Here is a 13,733-nt window from a genome sequence, read left to right on the forward strand (position 1 = left end):
GACAGCCCTTGGGATATTTGAAGATGGCTATCATATCTCCTCTCAGTCTCCTGTTTTCCAGGCTAAACATGCCCAGCTCCTTCAACATTTCCGTTTAAGGCTTGGTTTCCAGACCCTCTGTCATCTTGGTCACCCTCCTCTGCACACATTCCAGCTTGTCAACATGTATCTGAAATAGTGGCACCCAGAACTGTACATAGTATTCCAAGTGTGGTCTGACCAAGGCAGAATAGAGTGATAATATTACTTCCTTTGATCAGGACACTATATTTCTGCTGATGCAGCCTAATTCCAGATTCCAACCCTACCATCCAGTATAAAGATTTATTTCTCTTTCTGCTGGCAGTCGCACATTTAGTGATAGTGTATCACTTGAAATCCCGGGTGGACCTACCTCTTGAGACATGGTTCAATAATATTTGGGATATAGCTAGTTCAGAATGACTGCTGGGCTTAGAAGAGTTGAAAATGGTGCTATAAAGGGAAGCACCTTTGGTGAAACCTAGTCTCCCCTTTTTTATATGTAAAGGAAAACAAAAGTAAAGCTCTTCCATCAGCCTCACAAACCTGTCTGTGGAGAACCTATATGGACTGCCAACGTTTTAAGATCATGTAAAATAACACCATAAGCTTGCTATGTTCTTTTCCTTCCGGTGACTGTATTGTATAATAAATATTATTATTTTTTAAAAAAGAATCATAGAATCATAGAATCATAGAGTTGGAAGAGACCACAAGGGCCATTGAGTCCAACCCCCTGCCAAGCAGGAAACACCATCAGAGCACTCCTGACATATGGTTGTCAAGTCTCTGCTTAAAGACCTCCAAAGAAGGAGACTCCACCACACTCCTTGGCAGCAAATTCCACTGTCGAACAGCTCTTACTGTCAGGAAGTTCTTCCTAATGTTTAGGTGGAATATTTTTTCTTGTAGTTTGGAACCATTGCTCCGTGTCCGCTTCTCTGGAGCAGCAGAAAACAACCTTTCTCCCTCCTCTATGTGACATCCTTTTATATATTTAAACATGGCTTTCATATCACCCCTTAACCTCCTCTTCTCTAGGCTAAACATGCCCAGCTCCCTTAGCCGTTCCTCATAAGGCATCGTTCCAGGCCTTTGACCATTTTGGTTGCCCTCCTCTGGACACGTTCCAGTTTGTCAGTGTCCTTCTTGAACTGTGGTGCCCAGAACTGGACACAGTACTCCAGGTGAGGTCTGACCAGAGCAGAATACAGTGGCACTATTACTTCCCTTGATCTAGATGCTATACTCCTATTGATGCAGCCCAGAATTGCATTGGCTTTTTTAGCTGCCGCGTCACACTGTTGGCTCATGTCAAGTTTGTGGTCAACCAAGACTCCTAGATCCTTTTCACATGTACTGCTCTCAAGCCAGGTGTCACCCATCTTGTATTTGTGCCTCTCATTTTTTTTTGCCCAAGTGCAATACTTTACATTTCTCCCTGTTAAAATTCATCTTGTTTGTTGAACTAAAATTCATCTTGTTTGTTGAACTAAGTCCCTCTGAGTTCAATGGGATTTTCTCTCTGGTGTGTTCCTGATCATTCTCAAAGTAGTTGTAGTTGTTGTTGTTGTTGTTGTTGTTGTTGTTGTTGTTGTGTCTTTTTTTCCCCTGACAGGAACTCAAGGCAGCTCATAGCTACAATCTTATTCTGTTCCATTTATCTGTTGAAGGTGTTTCACATGATTCCTTCCTTCACATATTTTTTTTCTTTTCAACTGTCTTGCGAGGTAGATTTGGCGGAGAGGTTGCAATTGGCTCAAGTTGGCAGGTGTAAATGAGTATATGACGCATATCTGGGTGGGAGGTCAAACATGGGAGAAGCTTCCTGGTGTAGAATAGAACGTACCAATGTTCATCTGAAAAATGTTGGAGGGTATGCCATGGGGCTATATGGGCTTTTGGTCTGAGCTAGCAGGCCTTTTCTTACATTTGTCAAGAGAATGCTGGGGTTGGAGAACCATAATGATGTAAAAGAGGCCAGCTGGATGAGTTGTAGATTAGTGTTACCTTGGGTGAACTATTTCTTCCAGGCTGCTCTCTCCTGACGAGAGAGAGAGAGAGAGAGAGAGAGAGAGAGAGAGAGAGAGAGAGAGAGACTCTGTTATTAACTTGATGCTGCCTTGACAGCTAAGTTGTAAGTGATAAAGATCAAGTCAACAGAGCATGATTTTGTCCCTTGTCTCTTCTCTCTCTCTTTCACACATGCACACACACACAAACACATCAAGACAAGCTGCTGATGCACCGATTTGGGGAAATTAACATTAATCATTTTACATTTTGGGCAGGACAGGTTTCTTACCAGTATAATTAGAGTGCTCATTCCCTTAATCAGGGTTCTGATCTCTCAAAATTAGTTTGACAGAAACAAGCAAATTAAACAGCAGGTATGTCACCATGTTTAAGCTCCAGGGCACCCCCAAACACGTGGATTGTCTGGGTTTGATTTTGTTTTGCTGAGAGTGAGAAAAGGAAATGAATGAAGAGGCAAGATATTTTGTGTGTGTGCTTTGCCCCCCAGTAGATGTGCCCCCTCAAGATCTCCCACCCACACAATGCAAATTGGGTTTGTTTTATTTTATTTTATTTTATTTTATTTATTTTTTTTAAAATGAGTCCCTTTTATGGATGGGCGAGAAAATTGGCACAGATCACAATCAAAGGGAAGCCTACCTAAATTACATTGCTGAAACAATAAGCAAAGCATACTCCGAAATTTGCACTTCTCTGAATTTTGCAGTGCTGTTGTAAAATTGTGCATATTGTATGCAAGTTCAGAGCAATGCTGATGAATTTTCCTGAAGGCGCTTTTTTAAATGATGATGATGATGTTAATTAATAATAATAATAATAATAATAATAATAATAATAATTTCACAACTTTATATACAAATGTGGATAACAGAACTTAACACTGGATAAAGGAGAGACTGAAATGGATAGCTTCACTTATCCCTAGAACCAATGAAGACTTACCAAGGGTAGACCCAGTGAAATTGATTGATTACTCTGATGGCCCTGAGTACCTTGTTCACTTATGTCAGTATGTCTACTATGATTAAGACTTATTTGAATAAAAACCAATAATCTCCCTTCCATCATACATCTCTGTTGCTGCCACATAATACCTGTTTCACAGCTGTGAGGATTCTGGGATGTTGCCAAGAATCCTTTATTGTCCCCTATGCTCCATCAACGCTGATACATTGTCAAGATGGATGCCTTCCCTTATAGATCACTGATCGAGTCCATGCTTTGCATGGAGAAGGTCCCAGGTTCAATCCTTAGAATGCCCAGGTAGGGCTGGGAATTGTCACCTGCCTGAAACCCTGGAGATGCCTGTCAATGTAATCAGCACTGAGCTATGTGGACCCCAGTGTTCTGTCTTGGTAGAAAGCACCTTTCTACATTGGGAGCCAAGCTATGTTCCTCTGTGTCTAGAAAATGCATTGCTGATCTCTTCAAAATGGTATCCACTGGGTATTATATCTGAATGAACTTCAACAAGGATATCAAGAGGTACCCATGTCTTTAATGGCACATGCCAAATATTCTAAGGCAAACATAAAGCATAGAGCTGGAGAGAAGCCTGACTATTTCAATTATATTTTTGTATGTTTTATTTGCATGTGTGTCAATGGGTCTTTACTCTCCTCCTGCCACAAATGCCAGTCTGGGTAGGCAAGTGAAGCAAGGGGCCCTTAGGCAGACTGTTCCCACAGTTTCAAAGAAAAATGTTTATAGAAATATAGGAAGCTGCCTTAGATCAAGTCAGGCCATTGGTTCCAGTCAGGCCGTTTGTTCTAGCTTGTATTGTCTATGCTGATTGGCAGTGTTGCTTCAGGGTTCTGTATGGTGGTTTCTCTCAGCCCTGCTTGGAAAAGTTAGGGGTTGAATCTGAGAGCTTCTGCGTTCAAAGGATGTACTTGGCATTGGTGCTGGAAGATGGCACCAAATAGGGAGAGTTCTGGGAGCCAGATAGAGAGGCTGAGATGGCTACATTTGGCCCCTGAGCCTGAGATTTCCCCACCCTTGGTCTACACTGACCAGGAGCAAATGTCCAGGGTTTCAGAATGGCAGTTAAGAAAATGTACAAAACCGGTTCAAATTTGTGTTGGAAATGTAAGGAAAAAGAAGGGACTTTTTATCATATGTGGTGGGATTGTAGTAAAATTTAAAAAATTAGGGAAATGATATACAATGAGTTGAAGAAAATGTTCCAATTAACATTTGTAAAAAAGCCTGAAGCTTTCTGGTTAGGGATTGTAGGAAAAGACCTGCCAAGGAAATTAAAAAACATTTTCATGTATGTGACAACGGCGGCAAGAGTCTTAATAGCACAAGGATGGAAGAATGAGGAAAACCTCACTAAAGAACTGTGGCAAGGAAAATTGATGGACTATGCAGAATTGGCGAAACTGACACATAAACTATGTGACAAGGATAACTGTGACTTTAAAGATGAATGGGAACCTTTTACGAAGTATTTAAAGAAACAACAAAATGAACTGGACTCCTTGGCAGGTTTTGAATAAACACTCACAAATTCTTTATTGGTAACATACAGATAGATAAATTGAGGATCTTTACAATTTTAAAGGGACGCTGGTGGCGCTGTGGGTAAAACCTCAGCGCCTAGGACTTGCCGATCGTATGGTCGGCAGTTCGAATCCCCGCGGCGGGGTGAGCTCCTGTCTTTCGGTCCCAGCTCCTGCCCACCTAGCAGTTCGAAAGCACCCCTAAGTGCAAGTAGATAAATAGGTACCTCTATATAGCAGGAAGGTAAACGGTGTTTCCGTGTGCTGCGCTGGTGCTGGCTGGCCAGAGCAGCTTCATCACGCTGGCCACGTGACCCGGAAGTGTCTCCAGACAGCGCTGGCCCCCAGCCTCTTAAGTGAGATGGGCGCACAACCCTAGAGTCGGACACGACTGGCCCGTATGGGCAGGGATACCTTTACAATTTTATTGTAAAGACAAAGGTCTGTATAGTAAAAGCTGTGGTTTTCCCAGTAGTGATGTATGGAAGTGAGAGCTGGACCATAAAGAAGGCTGATTGCCGAAGAATTGATGCTTTTGAATTATGGTGCTGGAGGAGACTCTTGAGAGTCCCATGGACTGCAAGAAGAACAAACCTATCCATTCTGAAGGAAATCAGCCCTGAGTGCTCACTGGAAGGACAGAACCTGAAGCTGAGGCTCCAATACTTTTGGCCACCTCATGAGAAGAGAAGACTCCCTGGAAAAGACCCTGATGTTGGGAAAGATGGAGGGCACAAGGAGAAGGGGACGACAGAGGACGAGATGGTTGGACAGTGTTCTTAAAGCTACCAGCATGAGTCTGACCAAACTGCAGGAGGCAGTGGAAGACAGAAGTGTCTGGCGTGCTCTGGTCCATGGGGTCATGAAGAGTCGGACATAACTAAATGACTAAACAACAACAACAACCATTTTATATCATGCAGAGAATAGCATGTGCTGAGAAACCAGAGAGAGGAGCTGAGGGAAATCTGGGGGGGGGGTCTTTTTTAGGGGGAATGGGGAAATGGGGGGAATGTGGATGATGTATTTTTGTTAAATTGTTATGTTGAAATCCCTAATAAAAATATATTTTTTTAAAAAAAAGACAGAATGGACATTCCCATCCCTACCTGGAGATGCCAGGGATAGAACCCGGCAACCTTCTGCATGCAGAACAGGTGCTCTGCCAGTAAACTATGACACCTGGAATGGTGGGACACCAATGTTGATTCATGAAGATACATAATCATTTCATAGCATTCGCCAGGAGGATCAGGTGATGGGGGGGAAAGGGAAAAAAAGTACCAGAAATGCCCACAAGCCATTCTGGAAGGGGAAAAAAAAACCACCGACAAGTTGTTAATTATTTCCCTTGCATGTTGTGAGTAATAGCATTAATGAGATCTCATGATGCATAAAAAGAAATTTGTTTGCCGCTGATTAAAGCCTCTGAGCGTCGTGGGGCGTTTCCTAACTGACACTGCTTCTGGAAAAATGGTATAAAAGCTCATGCCATCCCAGGTTCTCAATACAGCTTCACCTGACAAACCATCTCATTCATCTCCAGCTCCTCCAAGAGACAGGTAAGTCATTCTTAAGGGAAGGGCTGTAGCTCTGGGACAGAGCATCTGCTGTGCTGGCAGAAGGTTCCCAGTTGAATTCCTGGCATCTCCAAGTAGGGATGGGAATGCCACCCTTTCTGAAACCTCAGTGAGGGTTATAGCTCAACGGTAGACCATCTGGACCAGGGGCATCTTCTTAGGTTCCATTCCTAACCTAGACTATTGTAGGGGAGGTGCCAATGATATCCTGAGGCCAGTTAATACATCTTAATGAAGCTTTTGCATAGCGTGTAAGTCCATTCTTTGCCGTGTTTTCGCCACTATCCTCACTGAAACGCCTCAATAAATAGTCTGAACCTTGTATATGTTGCAAGCTTTAAGAAGAGCCTGTTGCATCAGGCAAATGGCCCATCTAGTTCAGCATCAGAGTTTTAAAATACTAACACACATTTTTACTAAATCTCCATGGTGTATTTGTGCTACCTAGTTCCTTTGAAGTATATCTCTTAGACTTCCACACACATATCTAGCTCTTTTGAATTTCCAACGTCTTTCAACAGTTAGCTGGGGATTTAGAATGCCACATTCTCAACATGTTTTACCCTCTATGCTTGGAGAGTCTACCTATGATATAAACCTAAAACTGATTTAGTATTTATTCTCTCTTTGGAAACAGAGATCTAATTCTGTGTGTGAGAGGGTAGAGATTTCTTTCAGGATCCTTATCTAAATAGCAGTATTGGGAGCTGCTGTTGGACCAGGCAAATGGCCCATCTAGTTCAGCATCCTTTTCTCACACAGGCCACAGGTGTTATTGAGCTAAAATTACGTCCCTGCCTCTTTTCCCGGTTCTTCAGATACGGCAGTCAATTTCTGATAGGTCACTTCTCCCATCCCTCCATGAGAACTATTGTGAAGAATAAAATGTCCCTACTGGCCTCAAAAGACTGGCAACACCAGCTTCAGATCTAACCAGGGGGAAAATAAAGATGCTCAGTACATGGTCTGGTATATCCCTCTCTTGATATACTGTGCCACTGAGAATACATAGGGCTGTATTCCATGTTTCTCCATGTATTCCATGTTTTTTCCATGTAGACCCATTTAATCAATGGACATGTCGACTCAGATTGGCAGTTGGATGCAATCCATAATTTTCATTGCTGTTGTGAATTACAATGTTTCTTGGCTATAATATGTGCCTGTCTATGTCTTTCCAGACTCAACCATGGCTAACTGTGGACCTTCCTGCGCCGTCCCATCTTGTGCTTCCTCCCCAGTCGTTGGTTTTGGATCAGCCGGTGGTCTTGGCGGTGGGCTTGGCGGTGGCCTTGGTGGTGGCTTTGGCGGTGGATTTGGCTATGGCTATGGCTCCGGTGCCCTGGTTGGATCCGGCGTCCCTTCTGCCAGTCTAGGTATTCTTTCTGGAGTCCAGCCTTCATGCGTCAACCAGATCCCACCAGCAGAGGTCGTCATCCAGCCACCTGCTGCCATCGTGACCATCCCAGGACCCATCCTCTCTGCCAGTTGTGAGCCCGTGGCTGTAGGAGGAAATGCTCCATGCTCCCCTGGGGGTTATGGATCCGGATTTGGCAGTGGATTTGGCGGCGGATATGGCAGAGGGCTCTATGGTGGTGCAGGTCTTCTGGGGTCTAGGTCTGGTGCTTTTGGGGGCCGTGGCCATTATGGGTATGTGGGGCGTAGAGGCAGCATCTGCTATACCCCATGCTAAGCTCTCACGGTCTGTCAACAAGGAGGAAAGAAAAAGAGATCTGTGGTGGACTATTTCGGTCTGATTTCAGATATGCTGAGCACCCAAACTCCCTAGGCAATCCCAGTGGGAGCTGGGAGAGTGTTCTGCATCCCTTGTAATCAGGCCCATCTAGTACATGCAGCTGTTTCCAGTTTAATTTTATCTCACTTTCCCCTGCTAGTTACTATGATATTTATTTGCCTATGTCTCTTTGAAACACACCAATTCTCATTGGGAAGAAAAGCACAAGATCAATGCCCCATGTCTATGAAATTAGCATGCAAGTGTAAATATGTGTAATTGGGACTTAATGTAAAGGAAGGTGGAAAGAATGTTCTATACATGTAGAACCCCCTACTCTTCCTCCAGCCTGAAAAAATAATTCTAAAGGAGAAGCTGTTCACTGGAATGTGCTCTTTTTTGCTTTGTCTTCCAGTATGCTTAGTATTCACTTGAATACTTTTACTGTTTGAAATTCCCAATAAAACTTTTTCTGCATCATAGCACTGGCTTTCTGGTTTTCCCTTTATGTGGCAGCACAATCCTATGCATGTCTACCAAGAAATAAGTTCCTTTCAATACAGTTCAATAGAACTTACTCAAAAGTAAGTCGGTTCAGGGTGACAACCTTAAGAACACAACACATATCCTCTTGGACTGGTTCAAGCATCCACCATCCTGTTAACAGTGCAGCAAGTATTTCCAGAACTTGCCACCTAGATATCATCAGAACCATTGAATGTTGGAGGAGGTGTAGGAGATATCACGGGGTGTACTTAACAACAGAGAATATTGAGAAGGCATAAAACCAAGAAATCCAGAGAGAGGTATCACTGTTGTTTTAAGATGGTCTGCTCAGCAATAGGGGGAAACTTCAAATTTGGATTTGAGGAACATTTACTGAACATTCCATTCATTTCTTAGATTCTGTAGAACAAATTGATTTACTGATACAAAATATCTATAAAAATTGACCGCTGGTTTTTTTAGTCTCAAAGGATTGAACCAATTGTTCTAGTACCTCTGGTGTCTTAGATGCTAGGAAGGCTGCCAAAGGCCTGAGAGAAGAGGAATGTTCTTGCCTGGCACTTAAAGATCTGTAATGAAGGCATCTATTGAACCTCCTTGGGGAGAGCAGTCCAAAAACAGAGAACCACAAAAGAAAATGTCCATTTTCTTGTTGCTGTCCTTCAGACCTCTCATGGAGGAGGTACCTGAAGAAGGGTCTCAGATGGTGATCACATGGACTGGGTCAGTTCATATGGGCAGAGGTGGTCCTTGAGATATTGCAGTCCTAAGCCATTTAAAGCTTTATTGGGTCAGGAAACTAATTAGCAGCCAGTGGAGTCAGGCTAGGATTGGTGTGATGGGTTAAGGGGCTGCTTGTGCGTAAATGGCTGAGTTCTCAACTCATGCAATCAGTTTCTAAACTCTCCCAGTCCGCGCCATGGATGCATGGCTACCTCAATCGCTGGCAGAATCCGTCAGTGGGCGCTTCCGGAATTTACGCCAACATAAGAGTTCCTTAACGGAAACTCTCCTTCTGGATTCTCTGCGTGACAGTTTCCTGCGTAGAGTAGGCGTCCCCAGCGGAGGTCCTGAAACCTCTCCGCTGTTCTCACTGGAAGTATCTTGGAGCCATCCCTCCGACTGAGTTTCTGTGGGAACTCTCTCTCTCCCCCTGCTGGTTCCTTCCTCAGCATCCGAGGGTCTCCTAGCCTCCTTGAGCCTTTCCACCACCTGACTCTCCAATGGCAGTTCCCTGACATCCACCTCCCCTCCAGGACCCCCCTCACCCCCCGTTTCCCCCTCTTCTCTGGGTGGTGAGGCTGGGAACCCTCTGAAAGAATCCTCCTCATCTTCAGATGACTCAAAAACCGCCCTCCACCTACTATTGTCCCTTCTTCCCAAATACTCTTCCCCATCTGATTCTTCTTCCTCTTCTTGTCCTGATTCTGGGAACCCCTCGAACTCCCCTTCTTCGTCAGTGGTGCCGAAGTGTTCCTCCCAGAACCTAGCCAAGGGCTGAGGCTTCCTTGGGTACCGGAGATGAAACGTTCCTACTAAAACCTCATCATCCACCGTTTCTGCTGGTACCCAGGTATTTTCGGACTCTGGTTCCCCTTCCCATGCCACTAAATTCTCCACCTGTTTACCCTTCCACCGAGAGTCGAGTATTTCTGCTACATGACTGCTGCTTTCCCTCTCTTCTACTTCCGGTGCTGCGGGAACCTCACCTTCACATCCCAAAAATTCCCGCCCCTCCCGGTATGGTGACAGTAATGACCTATGGAATACTGGATGCAGTTTCATGTTGTCTGGCAACCTGAGTCTGAAGGCCACCGGATTGACCTGTTGTATAACTTCGAAGGGTCCCAGTCGTTTCAGCCTCAATTTCTTGCACCCGCCCTTGAATGGCAACCCTTGTGTTGACAACCACACCCGGTCCCCCACCCTTATGGTCTCGCCTTCCCTTCTGCTCTTGTCTGCCTGCTTCTTGTATTCTTCCTTGGCCTTATCCAAATTCATCTTGAGCTGTTGATGTATGGCTTCCATTTCTTCCACGAAATGTTCCGCTGCCGGTACGCTCCATCTTTCCCCTCCTTCCCCTGGAAGGCCCTAGGGTGACACCCGTAATTGGCCATAAATGGACTCATGCCCGTGGACACATTTTCCGCGTTATTGTATGCGAATTCGGCCAGGGCCAATTTCTCTACCCAATCATTCTCTCTGTCATTTACATAACACCTCAGATATTGTTGCAGAATACTGTTTGCCCTTTCCGCCTGCCCATTTGTTTCTGGGTGTCTGGCGGTCGAGAAATTGACCTCTACGTGCAGTAAGCTCATGAGCTTCCTCCAGAACCTGGATGTAAATTGTTTCCCTCTGTCTGAGACCACCCTCAAGGGGGCGCCATGCAACCTAAAAATGTGTTCTATAAACAACCTGGCGGTTTCTTCCGCTGTCACCGCATGTGAGCAAGCTATAAAGTGGCACATCTTGGTTAACAGGTCCCCCACTACCATTACCGCAGTCTTTCCCTTGGATTTTGGTAAATCTGTCATAAAATCTATGGAAACTGCCTCCCATGGCCGTTCGGGTGTGGGTAATGGTTCCAGCAACCCCGCCGGTGCCGCCCTCTCCCCCTTTGCTCGCTGGCAGCGGTCGCACCCCCTTACATACTCTCGTACATCTTCCCTCACCTTGGGCCACCAGAACTGCCTGGTAACTAACCACATGGTTTTGTGTTGCCCAAAGTGCCCTGCGGTGGGGCTGTCGTGTAGTTGTTTGAGTACTCTACCCCTCAATGCCCCTTTGTAATACAACGCCCCATTCCTTTCTTCAACCCCCCCTGTGTTCTCCCCGGCTCTCCTGAGCCCTCTGAGCTTATCTTGGGCGTATTCATCGTTCTCTGTCCCTTCTACCAGTTCCCTTTGTGCCACCAATGCTGCTCCACAAACCCAGTGGTCCTCTGGGATAATATGCCTTTCCTTGGGCGCTCCCTCCCCCTCCATATACTCTGGCTTTCGAGAGAGAGCGTCCGCCCTGACGTTCTCTGGTCCCGGTACGCAGCGAATCTCAAAATGGAATTTGGAGAACTCCTGTGCCCATCTCACTTGTCTCTGGTTCAGTACTCGGGCCGTTCTCCAATATTCCAGATTTTTGTGGTCCGTGCACACCTGGACCTTGTGCTGCGCTCCAATCAGCAGGTGTCGCCACCGCCGAAATGCTTCATGAATGGCGAGTAGTTCCCGGTCGTACACTGTGTAGTTCCTTTCGAATTTATTCAACTTCCGCGAGAAGAAGGCACACGGTCTCCAGTCCGACTCATCTTTTCCCGGCTGGAGAAGCACCGCCCCTACCGCTCGATCAGATGCGTCCGTCTCTACCCTCATTGGCTTCTGTAGATCTACGTGCAAGAGCTGCTGCTCCGACGCAAACACTCTCTTTAGCTGTTCAAACGCCCGCTGTGCCTCTTCCGTCCAGGCGAATTTCTTCTTACTACTGAGACAATCGGTGATGGGCGCCGTTAAGTGGGCAAAGTTTTTGATGAACTTCCGATAGAAGTTTCCAAACCCCAGGAATCTCTGCACGTCCTTCCTGGTTCTGGGTGTCTTCCATTCCAGTACCGCTTGGACTTTACTGGGATCCATGGCCAATCCCTTGTCTGACAAACAGTACCCCAGGAACTCCACCTCTCTGGTATGGAACTGGCACTTCTCCAGTTTTACCCACAGCTGGTTTGCTTGCAGCCTGCTTAGGACCTCTCGGACATCTCGGACATGCTGCTCCTCATCCTCTGAGTAGACTAACACATCGTCTAAGAAGGCCACACAGTTCTTATAGAGCAGAGGTCCCAGGACGTGATGCATGAAGGATTGGAAGCAGGCTGAGCCCGCCTGTAATCCGAAGGGCATAACGAGATACTCAAAGGCCCCCAAGGGGGTGAACATGGTGGTCTTCCATTCATCTCCCTTCCTCATCCGTATCAGGTTATATGCCCCCCTCAGGTCCAGCTTGGTAAAAATCTTTCCCTTCCTCACCCTGGTCAGAATGTCGTCAATCCTGGGCATGGGAAAGGCCACTGGTTCTGTCACCGAATTGACGGCCCGGAAGTCCACGACCAGCCTGGGTTTTTTCGAGTCCTTTTTGTCCACAAAAAACACTGGGCTGCCCCCCACCGCTCTTGACTCCCTGATGAACCCTCGTTTCAGGTTCTTGTCTATGAACTCCCTTAACTCCTGCATCTCCCTGTCCGACATAGCGTACAGTTTGCCCACTGGTAGCTGGGCTCCCGGGAGTAGGTTAATTTGACAGTCAAAGGGTCTATGCGGGGGCAGTCTATCTGCTTCCTTCTCGCTGAAAACATCACTCAGGTCTGCGTATTGTGGTGGTATTTCTCCCTGTTCTGCAGTTGTTCCTGTCCTACTTAGACTTCCAGTAGCTGATGTTTGGGGAGTGCTCTTTGGCTCTGTGAGGTCCATGAAGGGTTTGATTTTATCCCTCATGCTGTTTAATATCCACATGAAACTGCTGAGTGGGGTTATCTGGAGTTTTGGAGTATGTCATCAGCAGGGGAGTCTTACCCTTAGAGGCTAGTGGCGCAGGACGCCAGGGTGCCAAGTTCTGGAGGGCACCAGGGAAGAGGAGGTGGCTGGACGTGGTGCCTCCCCACATCAGCTTGCCGCCCTCGCCCAAAGCAGTGTCGTGCCCGGAGCCTCTGCCTGGCGTGGCCACCGTGGCATGAAGCAGCCAGCTGAGCTGGGAGGCGCTGCGTCCAGCCTCCGCCTCTTCCCCGCCGTAGGAGCCGCCCTCCAGCCACTGCCCGCCTCCTCCAGTCCTGCCGGCAGCACTGTCCTCCCCCCCAAAAAAGGTCGTCAATGGGGGTGGGTGCCAGGGGGAGCCTTGCAACACGGTGCCGAATATGCTTAAGACAGCCCTGGTCATCAGCAATATGCTGATGACACACAGCTCTACTTCTCTTTTATATCTAAAGGCTTGTCAGTGGATGTACTGGACAGTTTTCTTCCTTGGTAATGGACTGGATGAGAGCCAAGAAACTGAAGCTCAGTCCAGATAAGACTGAGGTACAGTTAGTGGGTGGTCCGTAGACTGGATAGATGGGAGGTGGCTTGCTCTTGATGGGGTTACATAGCCCCCGAAGGAACAGACACATAGCTTGGAGGGTCCTTCTGGTTCCACTGCTGTCACTTGAGGTTCAGTTGGCCTTGGTGGCATGGAGTGCCTTCCATAAGATTTGGCTGGTGACCTAGCTGTGCGTCTATCTGAACAAGAATAGCCTAACCCAGTGATGGCCAAACTTGGCCCTCCAGCTGTTTTGGGACTACAACTCCTATGATCCCTAGCTAACAGGAC

The sequence above is a fragment of the Podarcis erhardii genome, assembly GCF_964252035.2.
Source record: "Podarcis erhardii genome assembly, chromosome: 15".
Classification (NCBI taxonomy): Eukaryota; Metazoa; Chordata; class Lepidosauria; order Squamata; family Lacertidae; genus Podarcis; species Podarcis erhardii.